The following is a 23,334-nucleotide window of genomic DNA, read 5'->3' as shown; positions in this document are numbered from 1 at the left end:
GCTGAAGGAATTGTTGCCTCATTGTTTCCTCACTCTCCCATGTTGCCTATTCCATGTTGTGGTGTCTCCATATGATTTTCACTAGTGGAATTGTCTTGTTTCTGATCTCTTTTACCTCTCGTGCCAAGATTTTAATTCTTCATATGTCAGGTCAGGTTGTACCACAATTTCTTCTGCTAAGATGACATGTGAAGGATCTAATCTATATCTTCTGAGCATCGAGACATGGAACACATTATGTATCTTGTCCAGCTCAGGTGGTAAGGCTAATCAGTAGGCTACTGGTCCCACACGTTCCATAACTTCATATGGGCCAATGAACCTAGGGCTTAATTTACCCTTTTTCCCGAATCACAGCACTTTTTTCCACGGTGATACTTTGAGAAATACCTTCTCGCCAACTTCATACTCAATGTGCTTTCTCCTCAAGTTAGCATAAGATTTCTGTTGGTCTGAGGAAACTTTCAAATTGGCCTTTATCAGTTTCACCTTTTCCTCTGTCTGTTTTATCAGGTTTGGCCCCACTAGCTTATCTTCACCCAATTCAGTCCAACATACAGGTGTTCTACATTTTCTCCCATACAGTACATCATAGGGTGTCATTTGTATGCTAGCTTGATAGCTGTTGTTGTATGCAAATTCTGTCAGTAGAAGGTATCTGTCCCAACTTCCCTCAAACTCAATAACACAACTTCTCAGCATATCCTCGAGGACCTATGACATATGTTCGATTATTATTATCATTATCAATTCAATTATTATTTACAATAACTCAATGAGTTTTAGAATTTTACCTGGATTATTCTTTCTGACTATCCATCCCTCTGAGGATAAAAAGCCATACTAAAATGGAGTTGTGTACCCAAGGATTCTTGTAATTTCTTCCAAAATCTAGATGTAAACCTCGGGCCTCTATCAGATATAATGGAAAACGGAATTCCATGTAGTCTAACTGTTAGTAGTATGCCCTAGAGCATATCATTTAATATGTATTTTGTACATGTTTTTATTAATAAAAGGCATTTCCACTTTTCCGTTTACATAAGATATTTATGTGTAATAGAAAAGGTCCATTGATATTTTGTTAAAAATTCTATTCTTAAGTTGTTAAGAATATGAGTGACAGTATTTCTAGTACAAAGTATCATAAATAGGTTCACAATCGAGGATACTTCATAATAAGGACATGACTTATCCATAAAGATTGTATTCATGTTTGTTCCCAAGTTATTTATATGAGATATAAATAAGATGGAATGGTGAATCTCATACCATAGAACAAACATGATAGGCACTTATACATGATATGTAGGCCGAACCAGTGACACTTATGACAAGCACATGGAGTTTACTCTTGTCAATGCATTGTCATAAATCATATCAGTACATATAATCTTTAGACCTGAGATAGCACAGTTATCTTGTATATAGGTGGTTTGAGTTTGATACTGCTTTCATACTTGTACTGTGTATGGGTATATGGGCATGTGTTAGCTCCTACTAGTTATATATGGAGGTAGGTGTTGATCAAGATGGAATCTGTTCCTCTAAGTAAATAGAGATAAAATCCTATATTCATTTAATTGTTCTTGATGTTTCAAGTTCCTGGCCAGGACAGATAGATTTATTCAGAAAAAGTTTCTAATGAGAAAATCTTTTTAATCAAGAACTGGAATTAAAAGAGAACATAATATTCATAGCAAATGGAGTTTAACATAAACCATGACTCCAGCTTGAGTTGGGATTTTATAACAGAGAGATTCTAATGCATGGTAACATATGATTATAGTTTCATTTAAGGTAAACCTTATTACTATTTGGGTGACCATGGCATGCTATGCTAGGTGTTAACCATGGTCTATGAGGTGCATAAAATGATTTAGAGAAATCATTTATGGTAAGAAAGAGTTCTGATGATATAAAGAGTTGATATCATATCTTATTGCCAATTAGTGATGAGCCTAGTAAGTCACACACATACACAAGTTATCACCTTATTAAATATGATTTAATTAATTAATTAAAGATTTTAATTGATTAATTAAATAGGTTTGGTTTGCAATTAGATTGCAAAGTCCCTAGCATGACTTGAAACCAAATCTAGAATATTGGATGTACAGTATAAGTTAAATTTATATTTAAAGTGTTTAAATATGAATTTAATTAATGAAAAATTAATTAATAAAGATTAATTAATTAATTTATATTTGATATAAATTGATTAGAAGAAGAGAAATAATTATTTTGGGTTGAGAACTCAAAATTAAGACACAGGGGCATTTTGGTCTTTTCACAGGGTGACATATGGCACCATGAGAGGGTGACACATGGCATTACACTTAAGCTTGCCAAATATCTTTTAATCATGTAAGATGATTAAAATTAAGATTAAATATAGGTTTGACACTTGGCACAATGTGATTGGGTCAATCAAACCTATAACCAATCAGAGGGTGACATGTGGCAAGGGTTTAATGTGTTGACCTAGCTATATAAGTGTTCTTATGAATTAAAAATAACATAACAAGCAGCTCCTCATCCTTGGTGAAGCCACCCAAGAGTCTTCCTTCTCTTCATCTTCATCTCTCACTAATTCCAAGAGATTAGCAAACAATCTCTTGAATTAAAAATACTAGAAATCGTTTCTAGTGTCCTGTTTACATCTTTAATCTCTTAAAAGGAAGAACTTGATTTTCTAAATAATAGAAAAAGCTTTAGAAGCTATTCAAGGGCTGCCATAGGTGTACTTGGTGTGGATAAGCTAGAGGGACAACATCTTGTGTCCTGAAGACGAATCTCAACGGCGCAAATACATTGCAGTGCATCAAGAGGTTAATGTGTTTGTTCTTGATTTAATCTAGGGTTCTAAAATTAATCTAATTAATTTTAAAACCTTAAATGGCAAATACAGATCCAAAAATATATTAAAAGAGTTTTAATATGTTGTTTATCATTGAAATCAAATAAATAAAAATAAATCTTGCATGATGCATGTGACCCTAGGTGAAAATTTTTGAATTCAATGGTATAAACTTGTGTTTTTCATGCTTCCGTTCCTTCAATTGGTATCAGAGCCACTATATTTGCCATTTAGTTTGTTGATTATGTGATTTAATTCTGTTTTTTGATCATGAGATGACTTATCCATTGCTAGTTGCAATGGATGTGTGGCGGCATGCTTGATGAACGCCATCAATGGTGCGCATGGTTTGGCTTCAAGGGTGGTGCAAAGGTTTGGCTTTTTAATTTACAATTGTTGTATGATCTAAAAGCTCATCCTATGTCTAATTAAATTGTTTAATTAGAATTTTAATCACACAATTAAATTTTGATTCAAATCAGAATTTTAAAAATTGTTTAAATGTGATTCAAATCTGAATTTTAAAAGTTGTTTGAATGTGATTCAAATCTAAATTTTTAAAGTTGTTTGAATCATATTTAAATCTGATTTTTTAAAGTTGTTTGAATAATATTCAGATCTGAATTTTTAAAACTTGTTTGAATGTGATTCACATCTGATTTTTTAAAAATTGTTTGAATGTGATTCAAATATGAATTTTTAAGGTTGTTTGAGTGTGATTCAAATCTGAATTTTTAAATTTGTTTGAATGAGATTCAAGTCTGAATTTTTAAATTTATTTGAATCATATTCAAATATGGATTTTTAAGTTGAATATGAGATATTCAATTTAATTTAAGTATGTATATTTTATTTAATTGTTAAATAGTAATATGCATGATGAATGATCATGGACTATAAAAGACCAATGTGATTGGATTTATTTCTTTTATGTTTCTCTGGGATTGTAAATTAATTAATTTATTTTAATTTATTTTGGGCATGTATTATTAAGTTTGAAATAATTTTTGGGTTGTAATTTCATTTATTTAAGTTCTTGTAAATACGCCTTGGTATGCCAAGGATTACTATGTAATATTGGATTGCAAGAAGTTCAAGGAGGTCAAGAGCATTGGTGGGACCAGTGGGAGGAATTCAAGATCAAGTGTTGATTATGTACTCCTTCAGCAACTCTTGTAAAATGAATGAATGAAATGCAGCTAGGAATGCCCTGATTCAATTCTTGGTGGCTCAGAATTGAATCCCTTAAAAAGTCCATGATCATACCATATTTACTGCTTATCCATGAATGCATGAGATGTATGGGAATGTATGCAATTATATGATATATGCATGCTAAATGGATAATGTGCAAAGTGAGACCTTAATATTAATTAGGATGACCATAAAATCTTCCAAACAAATGATTAAGTTGGAAATGTTATAATTAAAGAAATTATAATATGGGCCCTCCATTTAGGCAATTATTTTAAGAAATTTTAAATACTTGCATAAGATGCAATTAATTTAAGAGATTTTCTTAAGAATAATTGTTAAGCATGAGATGCTGCAAATATGTAAATAGTTTGGTGGCCAATATTGGATGTACCTGAGGACATTAAAATTATTTGCATAATTACTGGCTCAATGGGATCAACTTAACTAATGCAAGATAATTCAATAATGGATGTACTTGAGATTTTGAGCATTAGGGGCTAGGTAAAGGATTGAACCTCACATGAGATGTGATGGGCAAGGAGTTGCTCACTTATAGTTTGTTGTAATTCCAATAACGGATGTACCTGAGGATGATCAATAGAATTATAAGAATTTAATCACCCACTAGAAATCCATCCAACTAGGATTTTTGTTTTCTACTTTGAAAGTGTAGGATTCGCTAAGTTAGTGGGAGAACCAATTTGATTAAAAGACCATAATCATTTTGATTAAATACATGATACATTTACTAATTAATCTGGTTATTTTCTACAATTAATTTTCTGATAATAATGAGTATAGAGCAACCACCACCATCCAATATCCAATAGGTTGACAGGACCTAATCTGTCTGATTGGCTAAGAAATTTGAAACTTATCCTGAACCTTGAACATATAGGATATGTTCTAGACTCAAATGTTCCTGATCCCTTACCTCCAGAGGCCACACAAGAGGAACATGAAACTTTGGACAAGTGGAAAGAGAATGATATGAGAGCTAAGTATTACATGCTTGCTTCCATGAGTAATGAGTTACAGAAGCAGCATGAGAACATGCAGAGTGCGAGTGAGATCCTCCTTCACCTACAAGAGTTGTATGGTGAGCACAGCAGGAATGCTAGGTATGAGATATCTAGGCAGTTGTTCCGCATGAGAATGTCTGAGGGACAAAATATTGGGGATCATGTCCATAAGATGATTCGGCTGATTGAGCAGTTCGAACATCCTGATTTCAACATGGATTTCCAACTACAGACGGATTTGATCCTTCAGTCCCTTCCTGAGTCTTTTGGGAATTTTGTGACAAATTTCCATATGACTAAACAGGAATACACCTTAGCTAGTTTTCTCAACATGCTGGTTATTGCCCAAAAGAATATTCTAGGCAATAAAGGAAAAGAGGTAGCTTTGATTGCATCTTCTTCTACTGGAAAGTCCAACAAGAAGAAGGGCAATAAGAAAAAGAAATCTTAGATTCCTGGTCCTTTCAAGAAATAGCTAAATAGAAAGGAAGACTAAAGCTGATAGAGGAAAAGGAAAGTGTTTCCACTGCCAGAAGGATGGGGACTGGAAAAGGAACTGCCTAGAGTATAACAATCTAAAAGAATGTAATGCCATGGTGAAAATCAACTCAAATTCAAAATATATTTGGCACTTAAGGTTAAGTCATGTTGCAGAAGATAGGATTGCAAAATTGGAGAAAATGGGGATTCTATCCTCATTGGGCTCAGAGTCTACTCCAACTTGTGAATCTTGCCTTCAGGGCAAAATGACTAGATCACTCTTTGTTGGACAAGGATTAAGGGCTGAAAATATTTTGGAGCTAATACATAGTGATGTATGTGGTCCATTTAAGGAAATGGCTAGAGGTGGCTTTTATTATTTTATTACCTTTACTAATGATAAATCAAGGTTTGGGTATTTGTATTTGATGAAATACAAACATGAATCCTTTGGAAAGTTCAAAGAATTTAAATTTGAAGAAGAAAATCAAACAGGAAAGAGTATTAAAGCTCTTCGATCAGATCGTGGAGGTGAATATTTGAGTACTGAATTTGATGAATACTTAAGAAAGCATGGCATTGTTTCCCAGCTGACTCCTCCAGGAACGCCACAGTTGAATGGTGTATATAAAAGGAAAAACTGTACCTTATTGGATATGGTACATAGTATGATGAGCTATACTAATATGCCAATCTCCTTTTGGGGATTTGCATTAGAATCAGCTTTGTATATTCTGAATAGGATTCCATCAAAATCAGTTTCTTCCACACCTTTATGAGATATGGCATGGAAGAAAACCAAGTCTTAAGCATGTTAAGATTTGGGTTTGTCCAGCTTATATCAAAAAGCTGAATACTGATAAATTGGAAACCAGATCAGAAAAAGGTCGATTTGTTGGATATCCAAAAGATAGTTTTAGATATTATTTTTATTTGCCTACTTCACAAAAGGTTGTGATAAGTAGAGATACCACATTTCTTGAACAACAGTTTGTTCAAAAAGGAGGCAAAGGAAGGTTGATGAAACATCTACAACTGTTCCTCGTAGAACAACCAGGGTATCTCACCCACCAGTGAGATATGGTTTTCTTCATGAAGAATAACAAGAGTTGTCTACTCATGAAGAAGTAGATCATGGAGATGACCCACTTACCTATGAAGAAGCTATATCATATATAAACTCTTTAAAATGGATTGATACTATGAAATCCGAAATTGATTCCATGTATAAGAATCAAGTTTGGGATCTTGTTGACCCACCTGAAGGTATTGTACCTATAGGGAACAAATGGCTTTTCAAGAAGAAAATTAGTTCTGATGGAAAGGTAGAGACCTATAAGGCAAGGCTAGTAGCGAAAGGGTTTCGCCAAAGGCAAGGAATTGACTATGAGGAGACTTTCTCGCCTATTGCCATGCTTAAATCAATTAGGATTCTATTAGTAATAGCTGCATACTATGATTATAAGATTTAGCAGATGGATGTCAAAACAGCTTTTCTCAATGGATACATTGAAGAAAACATTTTCATGGAACAACCTAGGGGTTTTGAATCCCAATATGGTTCCAAGGTGTGCAAGCTAAAGCAATCCATTTATGGGTTGAAGCAAGCTTCGAGGAGTTGGAACATCCATTTTGATGAAGCCATTAAATCCTTTGGTTTTATCAAAAATGAGGATAACCCATGTGTATATAAGAAGGTTAGTGATAGTGCTATCACTTTCCTTGTTTTATTTGTGGATGACATACTGTTGATGGGTAATGACACAGGTATGTTGACAACTGTAAAGGTATGGTTGTCAAATATATTCTCCATGAAAGTCTTAGGGGAGGCAACCTATGTTGTTGGGATTCGCATCTATAGAGATTGAGTGAAAAGAATAATTAGTTTATCCCAAAGTCTATACTTGGAAAAGGTATTAAAGAGGTTTAACATGCTTGATTCCAAGAGAGGATTGTTACTAGTTAGAAATGGTATCCATCTTTCTAAAGAGATGTCTCCAAAGACACTTGAAGAAAGAGATAAAATGGCCAGGATTCCATATGCTTTGGCTATTGGAAGTTTAATGTGTGCAATGTTGTGTACTAGGCAGGATATCGTATATGCTATTAGTTTGACTAGCAGGTATCAATCCAATCCAGGTTTGGAAAACTGGATAGCTGTCAAGAATATCCTTAAGTACTTGAGAAGAACTAAGGATTTATTCTTGATCTATATAGGTGGAGACTTGCAATTGGATGGTTATACTGATTCTGATTTCCAATCAGATATCGATGATAGAAAGTCTACCTCTGGATATGTGTTCATTTGTAATGGAGGTGCAGTCAATTGGAAGAGTTTCAAACAGAGTACAACTACAGATTCCACTACCGAAGCTGAGTATATTGCTGCATCAAATGCTGCAAAGGAAGTTGTTTGGATAAAGAAGTTCGTGATAGAACCTACAGTAGTTCCTTCCATTGATTCAGCGGTTCCACTACACTGTGACAACAATGGAGCAGTCATACAGGCTAAGGAACCAAGGTCTCACCAAAAATCCAAACACATAGAAAGGTGCTACCACATTATCAGAGAAATAGTTAGACAAGGCGATGTAGCCATGCAGAAAATAGCATCAGCTGAAAATCCTGCTGATCCATTCACTAAGCCAATGTCACAGACTCAGCTAGACTGACATCTTGAGAAGATGGATCTAAGATATTGTAATGAATGGCTCTAGTGCTAGTGGGAGATTGTTAGTAGTATGCCCTAGAGCATATCATTTAGTATGTATCTTGTACATGTTTTTATGAATAAAAGGCATTTCCACTTTTCTGTTTACATAAGATATTTATGTGTAATAGAAAAGGTCCATTGATATTTTGTTAAAAATTCTATTCTTAAGTTGTTAAGAATATGAGTGACAGTATTTCTAGTACAAAGTATCATAAATAGGTTCACAATCGAGGATACTTCATAATAAGGACATGACTTATCCATAAAGATTGTATTCATGTTTGTTCCCAAGTTATTTATATGAGATATAAATAAGATGGAATGGTGAATCTCATACCATAGAACAAACATGATAGGCACTTATACATGATATGTAGGCCGAACCAGTGACACTTATGACAAGCACATGGAGTTTACTCTTGTCAATGCATTGTCATAAATCATATCAGTACATATAATCTTTAGACCTGAGATAGCACAGTTATCTTGTATATAGGTGGTTTGAGTTGATACTGCTTTCATACTTGTACTGTGTATGGGTATATGGGCATGTGTTGGCTCCTACTAGTTATATATGGAGGTACATGTTGATCAAGATGCAATCTGTTTCTCTAAGTAAATAGAGATAAAATCCTATGTTCATTTAATTGTTCTTGATGTTTCAAGTTCCTGGCTAGGACAGATAGATTTATTCAGAAAGAGTTTCTGATGAGAAAATCTTTTTAATCAAGAACTGGAATTAAAAGAGAACAGAATATTCATAGCAAATGGAGTTTGACATAAACCATGACTCCAGCTTGAGTTAGGATTTTGTAACAGAGAGATTCTAGTGCATGGTAACATATGATTATAGGTTCATTTAAGGTAAACCTTATTACTAATTGGGTGACCATGGCATGCTATGCTAGGTGTTAACCATGGTCTATGAGGTGCATAAAATGATTTAGAGAAATCATTTATGGTAAGAAAGAGTTCTAATGATATTAAGAGTTGATATCATATCTCATTGCCAATTAGTGATGAGCCTAGTAAGTCACACACATACACAAGTTATCACTTAATTAAATATGATTTAATTAATTAATTAAAGTGTTTAATTGATTAATTAAATAGGTTTGGTTTGCAATTAGATTGCAAAGTCCCTAGCATGACTTGAAACCAAATCTAGATTATTGGATATACAGTATAAGTTAAATTTATATTTAAAGTGTTTAAATATGAATTTAATTAATGAGAAAATGATTAATAAAGATTAATTAATTAATTTATATTTGATATAAATTGATTAGAAGAAGAGAAATAATTATTTTGTGTTGAGAACTCAAAATTAAGACATAGGGGCATTTTGGTATTTTCAAAGGGTAGCATGTGACACCATGAGATGGTGACACATGGCATTTCACATAAACTTGCCAAATGTCTTTTAATCATGTAAGATGATTAAAATTAAGATTAAATATAGGTTTGACACTTGGCCCAATGTGATTGGTTCAATTAAATCTAAAACCAATCAGAGGGTGACAAGTGGCAAGGGTTTAATGTGTTGACCTAGCTATATAAGTGTTGTTATGAATTAAAAATAACATAACCAGCAGCTCCTCATCCTTGGTGCCACCACCCAAGAGTCTCCCTTCTCTTCTTCTTCATCTCTCACTAATTCCAAGAGATTCGCAAACAATCTCTTGAATTAAAAATACTAGAAATTGTTTCTAGTGTTCTATTTTCATTTTTAATCTCTTAAAAGGCAGAACTTGATTTTCTAAATAATAGAAAAAGCTTTAGAAGCTATTCAAGGACTGCCATAGGTGTTCTTGGTTTGGACAAGCTAGAGGGACAACATCTGGTGTCCTGAAGACGAATCTTAAAGGCGCAAATACACTGCAGTGCATCAAGAGATTAATGTGTTTATTCTTGATTTAATCTAGGGTTCTAAAATTAATCTGATTAATTTTAAAATCTTAAATGGCAAATAAAGATCCAAAAACATATTAAAAGAGTTTTAATATGTTTTTTATCATTAAAATCAAATAGATAAAAATAAATCTTGCATGATGCATGTGACCCTAGGTGAAAATTTTTTAATTCAATGGTATAAACTTGTGTTTTTCATACTTTCATTCCTTCACTAACTATCTCATTGATGTACATTTTTGCTAGCTTTTCCAGTGAGTAGTATGTTCTGACCGGTAGAAAATGTGCTGATTTGGTCAACCTATCCACAATCACCCATGCTGCATCATGCTTCTTCTGAGTGAGAGGTAGACCACTGGCAAAGTCCATAGTGACTCGATCCCATTTCCATTCAGGTATGTTTATGGTCTTTAACAAATCTGATGGAACTTGATGTTCTGCTTTGACTTGCTGATATGTCAAGCATCTAGTTACATAGTCAACTATGTCCTTCTTCATACCTGGCCGCTAGTATTGGAGTTTTAAGTCATGGTACATTTTTGTGCTTCCTGGGTGCATAGCATACACACTGCTATGTGCTTCTCTCAAAATACTAGTTTTCAATTCTTTATCATCTAGAACACATACTCTTTCTTTATAGTACAGGCACCCATTTTCTTTCTGTAACACCCTCCCGGTAATCATTCCGTACATTCTCTTGTTAGGTGACCGATGTCGGTCCTGACTAGAATGTCCTAAAAATATTTAAACTAAAGTAAGGAACCATAATTAACTCAAATATTAATAAGAAAAATTTAGTAAAAATTTTAGAAATAAAATACAACCCAGTAAAACGAGCCGGTGCCCAAGCGATGGGTAACCGGAGGGAAGTTCTTGTTCTATAACGAGGAACCCTAGACCCGGGGTAAAAATTGTAAAATAATTTTTGGGACTCCAGAGAAGGGTTACTGAGGTTCCCATGGCATTAGAATGCCAAGAAAATACCTAGAAAAATTTTTCAATCGGTACAGACGATTTTGACCCGTTAAGCCAAACGAAGGGCATTTTGGTCATTTCGCCTTCCGAGGTGATTTTTGGCCGACTTGTCCAGTTGAGTAAATAATTAATATAACGTAAAATATGAAGAAATATTACTAAAAATAAAATTTGAAATGAGTAGTGGAGAAAAGAGAAGAAAAATCAAAAAAATGCTATTTATGACATCAAAGTGATGTCATTTAAAATGTTCAACCAATCACAATTAACCTACCATTTGACTAACTAATAAAGAGATAAAATGAAGATTAAATAACCACAAATTTCAGCAGCCTTCCTCCTCATCCTCTTGCAGCCGTGACCCTTTCCCTAAGCCAAACCTCCATTGTTGCTCAAATTGAGCTTGAATCCTCCCAAAAACCAACCTTAAAATCCTAAGTCACCTTCACCAAAATTTATCTACACATCCTAAGGAAGCATTAGGCAGCCACGAAGAGGAGAAAATCAAGAGTTTCACAAGCTCAATAAGTTGAGCAAAGAGGTTAGTGCTACACTTTTGTTCTCACTCTTTTAATTTTAGTTAAAACATCATTTTGAGCTAAGAGATTTTAAGAGATTGAAGTAAATTACATGTGTTAAGGGTACCTTCAATTTTTGGCAGCCCTATGGGAGATTGAGTTTGATTGTTTAATAAACTTAGAGTGGTTGGAAATCATGGTTAAGGTATTAATATGCATGGAGATTGAACTAAGCATGTCAATCAAGGTTTATGAGTAATTGGTTTGGACATTAGGGTTTGCAAAGGTGAAATTGTGACTTAGCTTAGGAAATGGTTAGAGAACTTTTTAATGGTCAATTAGTGACCATTTTAGGTAGGTTGACCCTAATTAGAACTGAAAAATTGGAGGTTAAAGTGAAGGTGAAATCTGCCTATGGACAGCAGCATAGGGACTGAAAATTCAGTCTCTTTGCACTGCCATAACTTGGGCTGTTCTAGTCCAATTGGTGTTTGGCCAATTGGACATGAAACTAGGCTTATAATGGCACATTTTTTCTGAAGAAACCATGCCCAAAAGACCAAAGCAAGAGGACCAAAACTTGGCCCCAATCCGGAACCCTGAAACTGCCTCTGCAGAATTGACCAAATGAATAGTAACTGTTCATTTGGCCATAACTCACTGTAGATTTGGTCAATTGGCCTGAAATTTTTACAGCAACAAGTTAAGACATAGACAAACAACTTTCATGAAGGAACCTACCCCAAATTATTGCCAGAACCCATTCAACCAAGTGACTCAATTTACTGTTCATGCACTGTAGATATGGTAAATTTCTGCAGAATGCATATCCGGACAGCTTGGGTTTTTGAGCCATATCTGGAGCTACAAAACTCCAAATGGAGTGATTCAAAAAAGAAAATTCAACTAGACAAAATAAGGAACAACTTTCATGTTTTACATTTCTTCAAATTCCCACAGTAACAGTGTCCAATGGAACAGTGAATTTGACTCACCAAAACTGAAAATTCTGCTTGTGTGGGTTTACACTTTGAAATGGTATTAACACTTAATGCCAACAAGTTTTAAACACCAAATGTGGTATGTTGGGAGTGCCAAAGTCAATGTACATATTTTCTATCCAAAAGTCAACATTTTTGTTGATCAATGAGGTGAATAGTAACACCAAAACATGAAATTCACAAATTAAAGAATTTAAAAGTTTCAAATGCCCTAGTATACCTAACAAGATTGGTTTGGATAGTTTGGCATGCCAATAGGGTTCAGTTAGCAGTACTGCACATGGCAAAAATGCCATTCTGTGATTTCATGGCTTTTAGCCATTCTGACTTTATATTGAGACTTGGCCTTGTGCACGATATTATTCTGACTTGTTAGCTATTACATTTGCACACCGGAGATGCATATGTGACCGATGGTGTGATGGCCCGAGGTACTAGGTACCCGGTGCGGTTACCCGTTATCGATCCGATCATCTAGTGTAGGTTACTTGGGGCAACCAAATGAATAAAAGTGAACAACGTTAATGAAACAATGAATATATCTATACCAACAAAGAAAGCATACACATTCTATACACATTCATTTTCTTGCTATTTTCTTCTATTATATTATTGCACCACTAAGCATTATTGCTTAGCGCGTTGCTTTTGCCACGCGTAGGTACTGGAGATCCTGATCGTGAGCCCAGTAGACCTCAGACTGGGTGAGTCCATCCGGCAGTTCTGCACCGTGTCCGTGTCACCTCACTACCTGCAGTGCATCGGTAGGGCACTAGGTGTCATTTTGTCATTTTGTAATTAAATTTTTATTTTCTCATATGTATTTGGGATTATGTAATGTATTTTGAGGTTCATGTAAATAATAAAGATTTATGGTCATGTATGGTATTAATTTGAGTATTAAATGGTTGTTTATATACGAGAACCCTGAGAAAGGGATGTTCTGAGAAATGAAAAGGCTATTGAGAACTGAAATTTAGAAATATTGTTGAGTTTTGATATTGAGATTCTGTTGATGAATTGAAGTTGGGTTTGTTTGAAAATTATTTGGAAGTGTTTTCACAGGTTCCGAAGAATGGTTTTCTCCATTTTTAGCCGGTACTCCGCCGGATTTTCTTTAAAATTTTCGGAACCTTAAATGAATAAGAATTTCGATAAATGGCTTAAATAAATCATATTTCATAAATTATCTTCAAAAGCATGATACAAATTAAGTACGGTATATTATAGTGTGCCAGTACACAGTGTGGCCTTACTTACTCGGGTATACTGTACACGGGTAAGGGGTGTCACATTTAGATAAATATCCGTTGCCTAGAATTGATGATCTGTTTGATCAGTTGAAGGGAGCAGGAGTGTTTTCCAAGATTGATCTCAGATCAGGGTATCATCAGTTGAGGGTGAAGGATGTAGATGTGCCCAAGACTGCATTCAGGACCCGATACGGGCATTATGAGTTTCTAGTGATGCCCTTTGGCTTAACAAATGCACCAGCGGCATTCATGGACCTTATGAACCGTATCTTCCATCCATACCTAGATCGGTTCATAGTGGTCTTTATTGATGATATTTTGGTGTATTCCAAGACCAGGGAAGAACATGATGAGCATTTGAGGATTGTTTTGCAAACCCTGAAGGAAAAGAAGCTGTATGCTAAGTTGTCCAAGTGTGACTTTAGGCTGAATGAGATAGCATTCCTTGGACACATAGTGTCAGCTGATGGGATTAGGGTGGATCCCAAGAAAATAGAAGCAGTGATGGAATGGAAGCCTCCCAGAAACACAACTGAGGTCAGAAGCTTCTTGGGGCTAGCTGGGTATTACAGGAGATTTGTGAAGGGATTTTCCCTAATAGCTGCTCCAATGACCAAGTTGTTACACAAGAATGTCAGATTTGACTGGAATGACAAGTGTCAGACCAGTTTTGAGAAATTGAAGGCTATGTTGACAGAGGCACCAGCAGTTAACACAAACAAGATCGTGGAAGGACTTTGTGGTCTACAGTGATGCCTCTCATAATGGGTTAGGTGTGTATTGATGCAAGAGGGGAAGGTGGTCGCCTATGCCTCCAGTGCGCTGAGGCCAAACGAACGTAACTACCCTACCCATGATCTAGAGCTTGCAGCAATTATCTTCGTGATCAAGATATGGAGGCATTACTTGTATGGTGAAAAGTGCTACATTTACACGCACCACAAGAGCACGAAATACTTGCCAACCTGCAGGAGCTCAACCTTAGACAGAGGCGATGGATTGAGTTCCTGAAGGATTATGATTGTGTAATTGACTACCATCCTGGGAAGGCAAATGTAGTTGCTGATGCTTTGAGCAGAAAATCCATCACAGCTTTGAGATCATTGAATGCCCGTCTAACTTTGATTCGAGGTGGAGCTATTTTGGCTGAGTTGCAAGTGAGGCCAAACCTGCTACAGCAGATTTTAGATGGGCAAAAGGCAGATGAAAAGTTAATGGCTATTATGAGCAAGATCTCAGAGGGAAAAGCAACTGACTATGGGGTGAAAGCAGATGGGTGTCTGTACTACAAAGAAAGACTGTGTGTACCAGATGATGGGGAATTGAAAGCAAGTATTCTAAAAGAGGCACACACCAGTGTATATGCTATGCACCCAGGAAGTACAAAGATGTATCATGATCTGAAGCTTCAGTATTGGTGGCCTGGTATGAAAAAGGACATAGCTGACTATGTGACTAAATGCTTGACATGTCAGCAAGTCAAGGCAGAACATCAAGTTCCATCAGGTTTGCTACAGCCTATACGCATACCTGAATGGAAATGGGATCGGGTCACCATGGATTTTGTAAGTGGTCTACCTCTCACCCAGAAGAAGCATGATGCAGCATGGGTGATAGTTGATAGATTGACAAAGTCAGCACACTTTCTGCCAATTAGGACTGACTATTCATTAGAGAGGTTAGCAGAATTGTATATCAGTGAGATAGTTAGACTGCATGGAATTCCACTTTCCATCATATCTGATCGAGACCCAAGATTTACATCGAGATTTTGGAAGAAGTTGCATGAATCCTTGGGTACACAACTCCATTTCAGCACAGCTTTCCATCCTCAGACGGATGGGCAATCCAAAAGAGTAATCCAGGTAAACAATTGAAACCAATGAAATTGATACAAATATTGAATTGAAATTATAACAATAACGTGAAATACTTGTCAGGTCCTTGAGGATATGCTGAGGAGTTGTGTCATTGAGTTTGAGGGAAGTTGGGATAGATACCTCCCACTGGCAGAATTTGCATACAACAATAGCTACCAAGCTAGTATCCAAATGGCCCCGTATGAAGCGCTGTATGGGAGAAAATGTAGAACTCCAGTGTGCTGGACTGAATTGGGCGAAGACAAACTGGTAGGGCCAGACCTGGTGAAACAGGCTGAGGAAAAGGTGAAATTAATCAAAGCCAACTTAAAGGTTGCCTCAGACAGACAGAAATCTTATGCCGACTTGAAGAGAAAAGAAATGGAATATGTAGTTAGCGACAAAGTGTTCCTCAAGGTGTCACCATGGAGGAAAGTATTGAGGTTTGGAAGGAAAGGTAAGTTAAGCCCTAAGTTCATTGGCCCATATGAAGTCATTGAACGTGTGGGTCCAGTGGCCTATAGGCTAGCTTTACCACCAGAGCTGGACAATATCCACAATGTGTTCCACGTATCCATGCTTAGAAGATATCACTCAGACCCTTCACATGTCATCTCCAGAGAAGAAATTGAAATACAACCGGATTTGACATATGAAGAAGAACCTCTACGAATCCTAGCTCGGGAAGTGAAAGAGTTGAGAAACAAGCAAATTCCATTGGTGAAAGTGCTATGGAGGCACCACAACACCGAGGAGGCAACTTGGGAAAGTGAAGAGACGATGAGGCAACAGTTCCCTCACCTGTTTGCATCAGGTAAATTTCGAGGACGAAATTTAAATTAGAGGGGAAGAGTTGTAACACCCTCCCGGTAATCATTCCGTACATTCTACTGTTCCGGTGACCAGTGTCGGTCCGGACAGCTAGAATGTCCGAAAAAATATTTAAACTACAGTCAGGAACCATAATTAACTCAAATATTAATAAGAAAAATTTAGTAAAAAATTTAGAAATAAAATACAACCAAGTAAAACGAGCCGGTGCCCAAGCGATGGGTAACCGGAGGGAAGTTGCGGTTCTCGCAACGAGGAACCCTAGACCCGGGGGAAAAATTGTAAAATAATTTTTGGGACTCCAGAGAAGGGTTACTGAGGTTCCCATGGCATTAGAATGCCAAGAAAATACCTAGAAAAATTTTTCAATCGGTACAGACGATTTTGACCCGTTAAACCAAACAGAGGGCATTTTGGTCATTTCGCCTTCCGAGGTGATTTTTGGCCGACTTGTCCAGTTGAGTAAATAATTAATATAACGTAAAATATGAAGAAATATTACTAAAAATGAAATTTGAAATGAGTAGTGGAGAAAAGAGAAGAAAAATCAAAAAAATGCTATTTATGACATCAAAGTGATGTCATTTAAAATGTTCAACCAATCACAATTAACCTACCATTTGACTAACTAATAAAGAGATAAAATGAAAACTAAATAACCACAAATTTCAGCAGCCTTCCTCCTCATCCTCTTGCAACCGTGACCCTTGCCCTAAGCCAAACCTCCATTGTTGCTCAAATTGAGCTTGAATCCTCCCAAAAACCAACCTTAAAATCCTAAGTCACCTTCACCAAAATTTATCTACACATCCTAAGGAAGCATTAGGCAGCCACGAAGAGGAGAAAATCAAGAGTTTCACAAGCTCAATAAGTTGAGCAAAGAGGTTAGTGCTACACTTTTGTTCTCACTCTTTTAATTTTAGTTAAAACATCATTTTGAGCTAAGAGATTTTAAGAGATTGAAGTAAATTACATGTGTTAAGGGTACCTTCAATTTTTGGCAGCCCTATGGGAGATTGAGTTTGATTGTTTAATAAACTTAGAGTGGTTGGAAATCATGGTTAAGGTATTAATATGCATGGAGATTGAACTAAGCATGTCAATTAAGGTTTATGAGTAATTGGTTTGGACATTAGGGTTTGCAAAGGTGAAATTGTGACTTAGCTTAGGAAATGGTTAGAGAACTTTTTAATGGTCAATTAGTGACCATTTTAGGTAGGTTGACCCTAATTAGAACTGAAAAATTGGAGGTTAAAGTGAAGGTGAAATCTGCCTATGGACAGCAGCATAAGGACTGAAAATTCAGTCCCTTTGCACTGCCATAACTTGGGCTGTGCTAGTCCAATTGGTGTTTGGCCAATTGGACATGAAACTAGGCTTATAATGGCACATTTTTGCTGAAGAAACCATGCCCAAAAGACCAAAGCAAGAGGACCAAAACTTGGCCCCAATCCGGAACCCTGAAACAGCCTCTGCAGAATTGACCAAATGAACAGTAACTGTTCATTTGGCCATAACTCACTGTATATTTGGTCAATTGGCCTGAAATTTTTAAAGCAATAAGTTAAGACATAGACAAACAACTTTCATGAAGGAACCTACCCCAAATTATGGCCAGAACCCATTCAACCAAGTGACTCAAGTTACTGTTCATGCACTGTAGATATGGTAAATTTCTGCAGAATGCATATCAGGATAGCTTGGGTTTTTGAGCCATATCTGGAGCTACAAAACTCCAAATGGAGTGATTCAAAAAAGGAAATTCAACTAGACAAAATAAAGAACAACTTTCATGTTTTACATTTCTTCAAATTCCCACAGTAACAGTGTCCAATGGAACAGTGAAGTTGACTCACCAAAACTGAAAATTCTGCTTGTGTGGGTTTACACTTTGAAATGGTATTAACACTTAATGCCAACAAGTTTTAAACACCAAATGTGGTATGTTGGGAGTGCCAAAGTCAATGTACATATTTTCTATCCAAAAGTCAACATTTTTGTTGACCAATGAGGTGAATAGTAACACCAAAACATGAAATTCACAAATTAAAGAATTTAAAAGTTTCAAATGCCCTAGTATACCTAACAAGATTGGTTTGGATAGTTTGGCATGCCAATAGGGTTCAGTTAGCAGTACTGCACATGGCAAAAATGCCATTCTGTGATTTCATGGCTTTTAGCCATTCTGACTTTATATTGAGACTTGGCCTTGTGCCTGATATTATTTACAGCTTGTTAGCTGTTCTGTTGCACACCGGGAGATGCATATGTGACCGATGGTGTGATGGCCCGAGGTACTAGGTACCCAGTGCCAGTTTACCCGTTATCCAGTCCAGTCATCTAGTGTAGGTTACTTGGGGCAACCAAATGAATAAAAGTGAACAACGTTAATGAAACAATGAATATATCTATACCAACAAAGAAAGCATACACATTCTATACACATTCATTTTCTTGCTATTTTCTTCTATTATATTATTGCACCACTAAGCATTATTGCTTAGCGCGTTGCTTTTGCCACGCGTAGGTACTGGAGATCCTGATCGTGAGCCCAGTAGACCTCAGACTGGGTGAGTCCATCCGGCAGTTCTGCACCGTGTCCGTGTCACCTCACTACCTGCAGTGCATCGGTAGGGCACTAGGTGTCATTTTGTCATTTTTGTAATTAAATTTTTATTTTCTCATATGTATTTGGGATTATGTAATGTATTTTGAGGTTCATGTAAATAATAAAGATTTATGGTCATGTATGGTATTAATTTGAGTATTAAATGGTTGTTTATATACGAGAACCCTGAGAAAGGGATGTTCTGAGAAATGAAAAGGCTATTGAGAACTGAAATTTAGAAATATTGTTGAGTTTTGATATTGAGATTCTGTTGATGAATTGAAGTTGGGTTTGTTTGAAAATTATTTGGAAGTGTTTTCACAGGTTCCGAAGAACGGTTTTCTCCATTTTGAGCCGGTACTCCGCCGGATTTTCTTTAAAATTTTCGGAACCTTAAATGAATAAGAATTTTGATAAGTGGCTTAAATAATTCATATATCATAAATTATCTTCAAAAGCATGATACAAATTAAGTACGGTATATTATAGTGTGCCAGTACACAGTGTGGCCTTACTTACTCGGGTATACTGTACACGGGTAAGGGGTGTCACACTTTCACTTCATATTCAGTTTCCTTCCCTTCAGTGATTTTGCCCATAACAGCCATTAATTTCTCATCTGTCTTCTACCCATCCTGTATCTGTTGTAACAGATTCGGCTTCACTTGCAACTCAGCCTAAATAACTCCATCATGAGTTAAGGACAGTTGGGCATTCAGAGATCTCAATGCTACAATAGATTTTCTGCTTAAAGCATAAGCGATTATATTTGCCTTCCCAGGGTGGTAGTCAATCACACAATCATAATCTTTCAGGAATTCAATCCATCGCCTCTGTCTCAAATTAAGTTCCTTCTAGGTTGGCAAATACTTCAGACTCTTATGGTCTATGTATATGTAGCATTTTTCTCCATACAAGTAATGCCTCTATATCTTCAATGCGAACATAATTGCTGCTACCTCTAAATCATGAGTAGGGTAATTCTTTTCATGTGGCCTTAACTGCCTAGAAGCATATGCAACCACTTTCCCTTATTGCATGAGTATAGACCCTAACCCATTGTGTGAGGCATCACTGTAGACTACAAAGTCTTTTCCAAACATTGGTTGTGTTAGCACTAGTGCCTCTGTCAACATAGCCTTTAGCCTCTCAAAACTGGCTTGACACTTGTTATTCTAGTTAAATTTCATATTCTTATGTAGTAATTTGGTCATTCAAGCAGCTATCAGGGAAAATCCCTTTACAAATCTTCTATAAAAGAAACTTCTCAATTCTTTTACTATTTACATATTGTATCCCATTTTAATTTTTCATGACATTTCCTAAAGTGCAATATCATTTATTTTTAATGGACATTAAGGTCAAAAGGCAACTCTTGGTGCAAATGACCAAAATGCCCCACTTCGGGTTATATTCCAGATTTTTCGGTAACACCGATTTTTATCTGTTTCTCGATTTTTTATTTTTCTTTGTACTAATTTATTAATTTTTCTTTCATATTTCTAGTGTCAATTACATTTCAATAAACCTTTACTTACATCCCAAAATTTAATTTCGAGGGTTTCCCGCTGTCCTGGGGTCGACAACGGCCTTCCTAGTGTGGTCACCCATCACTACGGTGCCGGCTCGTTTAACTTAGCTTCATTTTCTCTCTTTCATTTTCTATCTTTCATTTTTCTTTGATTTTTCTTGTATTTTCTTTTTCTTTATTTCATCATTATATGTCTGTTCACTATCACCGAAGTGTAGTTCCAGACATCCTGACTTGCCTGGACTGATATTTGGCCACTGGAGCAACAGAACGTACAGAACACGTACAGTGGGGATGTTACAAATTTTCTCAAATGTTTAGCTATTTTTTCTACTTTTGGATCAAAGATCAACTGACTAGATTGAGAAATTCTTGTCATAAAAAAAAAGAAATCAAAGTAAAAACAGAAAAATGCATGAAAACCCTAGAAAACAATCAAATTTGGCCTCAAGAGGGTGGGGCCAAAAAATCCAATGGATTTACTGGTCTTGATCAGAGCATCATTTCCTTCAAAATAGGTATGGGCCACCCTCCAAATTCAACCAAAATCCTTATTGAACAGTAACACCGTAAAATTTTTTTTTCCAAAAACTTGAAAATGGAAACAACTCACAAACAAAATTAATAACAGAACATCCTAACACCAAAAACATGAATTCAAATAAACTTCAGTCCCTAGCAACGGCGCCAAAATTCTTGATGGGTGTTGAATTTCCCAGAAATTAAATTAACTGAAATTACCAGTAGTGAAATATTTTCTGCAGTAAGTGATAAATCCAGGTCGAACCTTAGAGACTGAATTATTAAATTTCGTGCACTTGTGTGTAATGGAAAACGAAAAAAAACAAAGATTGGGGGATCTTATAACACAAAATCAGAAGAAATCAGAAATTCAAGAATTAAATATGAAAATCTCAATTTAAACAAACTTCAGTCCAATGTATTAATTTGATCATAGACAAAGAAATACAATTATCTCTTATTGAATACTTAACGTAGATTTACCAAATAGTGAGGTAAACCCCTGACTTCCCTATACTCATCAATTTGAGGCCAACACTCTTATTGACTCTAATTATTAACTGAGTTGGTATTAAGTAATCCTCATCAAATTAATAACTGCTTTAAGAAAAGGAAGTAGTTAAGCTGAACATCAATTTATGAAGCATAAATCATTTAATCCACCCTATTGTTTCCTTAGGTTATTATCAAAAACTTGGATCATAATCAATAAAACCTAATTGCTACTCATGTTCAATCTTACACAACAATTACATATTATGAAGATGAACTAGCAATTGATCAAATCAAACAATTAACTAATAGGCCTTTTTAGCAAATCATTCAATAGATCAAAAACAATTAAATCAGAAAACAATAGATATTCAAAAAGACATAAATCAAATTAAGAACCTGGTCTCACAAATCACACATAAGAACTTGAATCCCTTAAACTAAAATAAAAACTTAGCCACTCATGTTCATGGCTTACAGAAAATTAAAAAAGAAATAAAGAAGAAATCTAGAATGTAAATGGAGAATGAAAGTCTGAATTGGGATGCTCTTAGCTGCTGCCCAAAGACGTATTTATACTAAAAAAAACCTAATCCCAAAGATAGGAACCAAACCAGACTAGGAAAGGTTTTGAAATTCATGATGCAGATTTTCAACCTGCATTCACGTTTTTGGAATCAAGGCAGATTTTCAGCAACTTTTTCTCCAAATCTGCCTCTGCCTTCTTCAAGAAAGTTATAGCCCAGTTTCTTAGCTTTCCAACAGGTACTCATGGACCTAAATCCGAGGTCCACAGCCCAAGTTATGGCCCAAAAATTGAGACTAGTTTAGTCAGACGGTCCAGCCCATTGTGACGACTTCATTGCCATTTTTTACAATTGAAATAGCCTCATCTCATATCCAGCCCCACATAGAAGTTGTAAAGGTGGCTCTTAAGGTTCAATTGGGCTTGGCCTTGCTTCATTTGGATGTCTGAAACTCCAGATATAAAATAAATACTGAAACTGGTCGTGAGCCATTGAGTTTGGGCTTTTGCAATAGATCCATAACTCATTTTGTCAACCTTGGAGATTGATTTGGGCTTTGGTCCCTCTTTATCTTTTGAAGTGCTCTATCTTAGCTTTTCAATGGATTAAATAGCATTCAATTTGGAGACGCACAACTTTAGACACACTTGAAAGATACAGCGAAGGTCAAATGCTGAAAATTTCTCCATTTAACACAATTATTCCACAACTATCTAAAAATATGCCTAAATGATAAACATATTTTAACCAACTGAATTGAATATAAAAACACACTAAAAACACTAAATATGATGGGAGTAAAATTAATAAATTATACACTTATCACTCTCTATCTGTCTCTCCAGAACCTATGCGTGGCAAAAAGCGACGCGCTAAGCAATAATGCTTAGTGGTGCCATTAATAAAATAAAAAGAACTAAAAGAAATATAAATATGTAGTGTATATATTGATGTCTCATGCAGATAAATTTTTGGTAATTATTTATAGTCCATTTATTTGGCACTTGTTATATCAATGATTTCATTAAATTTAT

The sequence above is a fragment of the Hevea brasiliensis genome, chromosome 9 (assembly GCF_030052815.1).
Source record: "Hevea brasiliensis isolate MT/VB/25A 57/8 chromosome 9, ASM3005281v1, whole genome shotgun sequence".
In the NCBI taxonomy this organism is placed as follows: Eukaryota; Viridiplantae; Streptophyta; class Magnoliopsida; order Malpighiales; family Euphorbiaceae; genus Hevea; species Hevea brasiliensis.
This window is presented reverse-complemented; position numbering follows the sequence as displayed.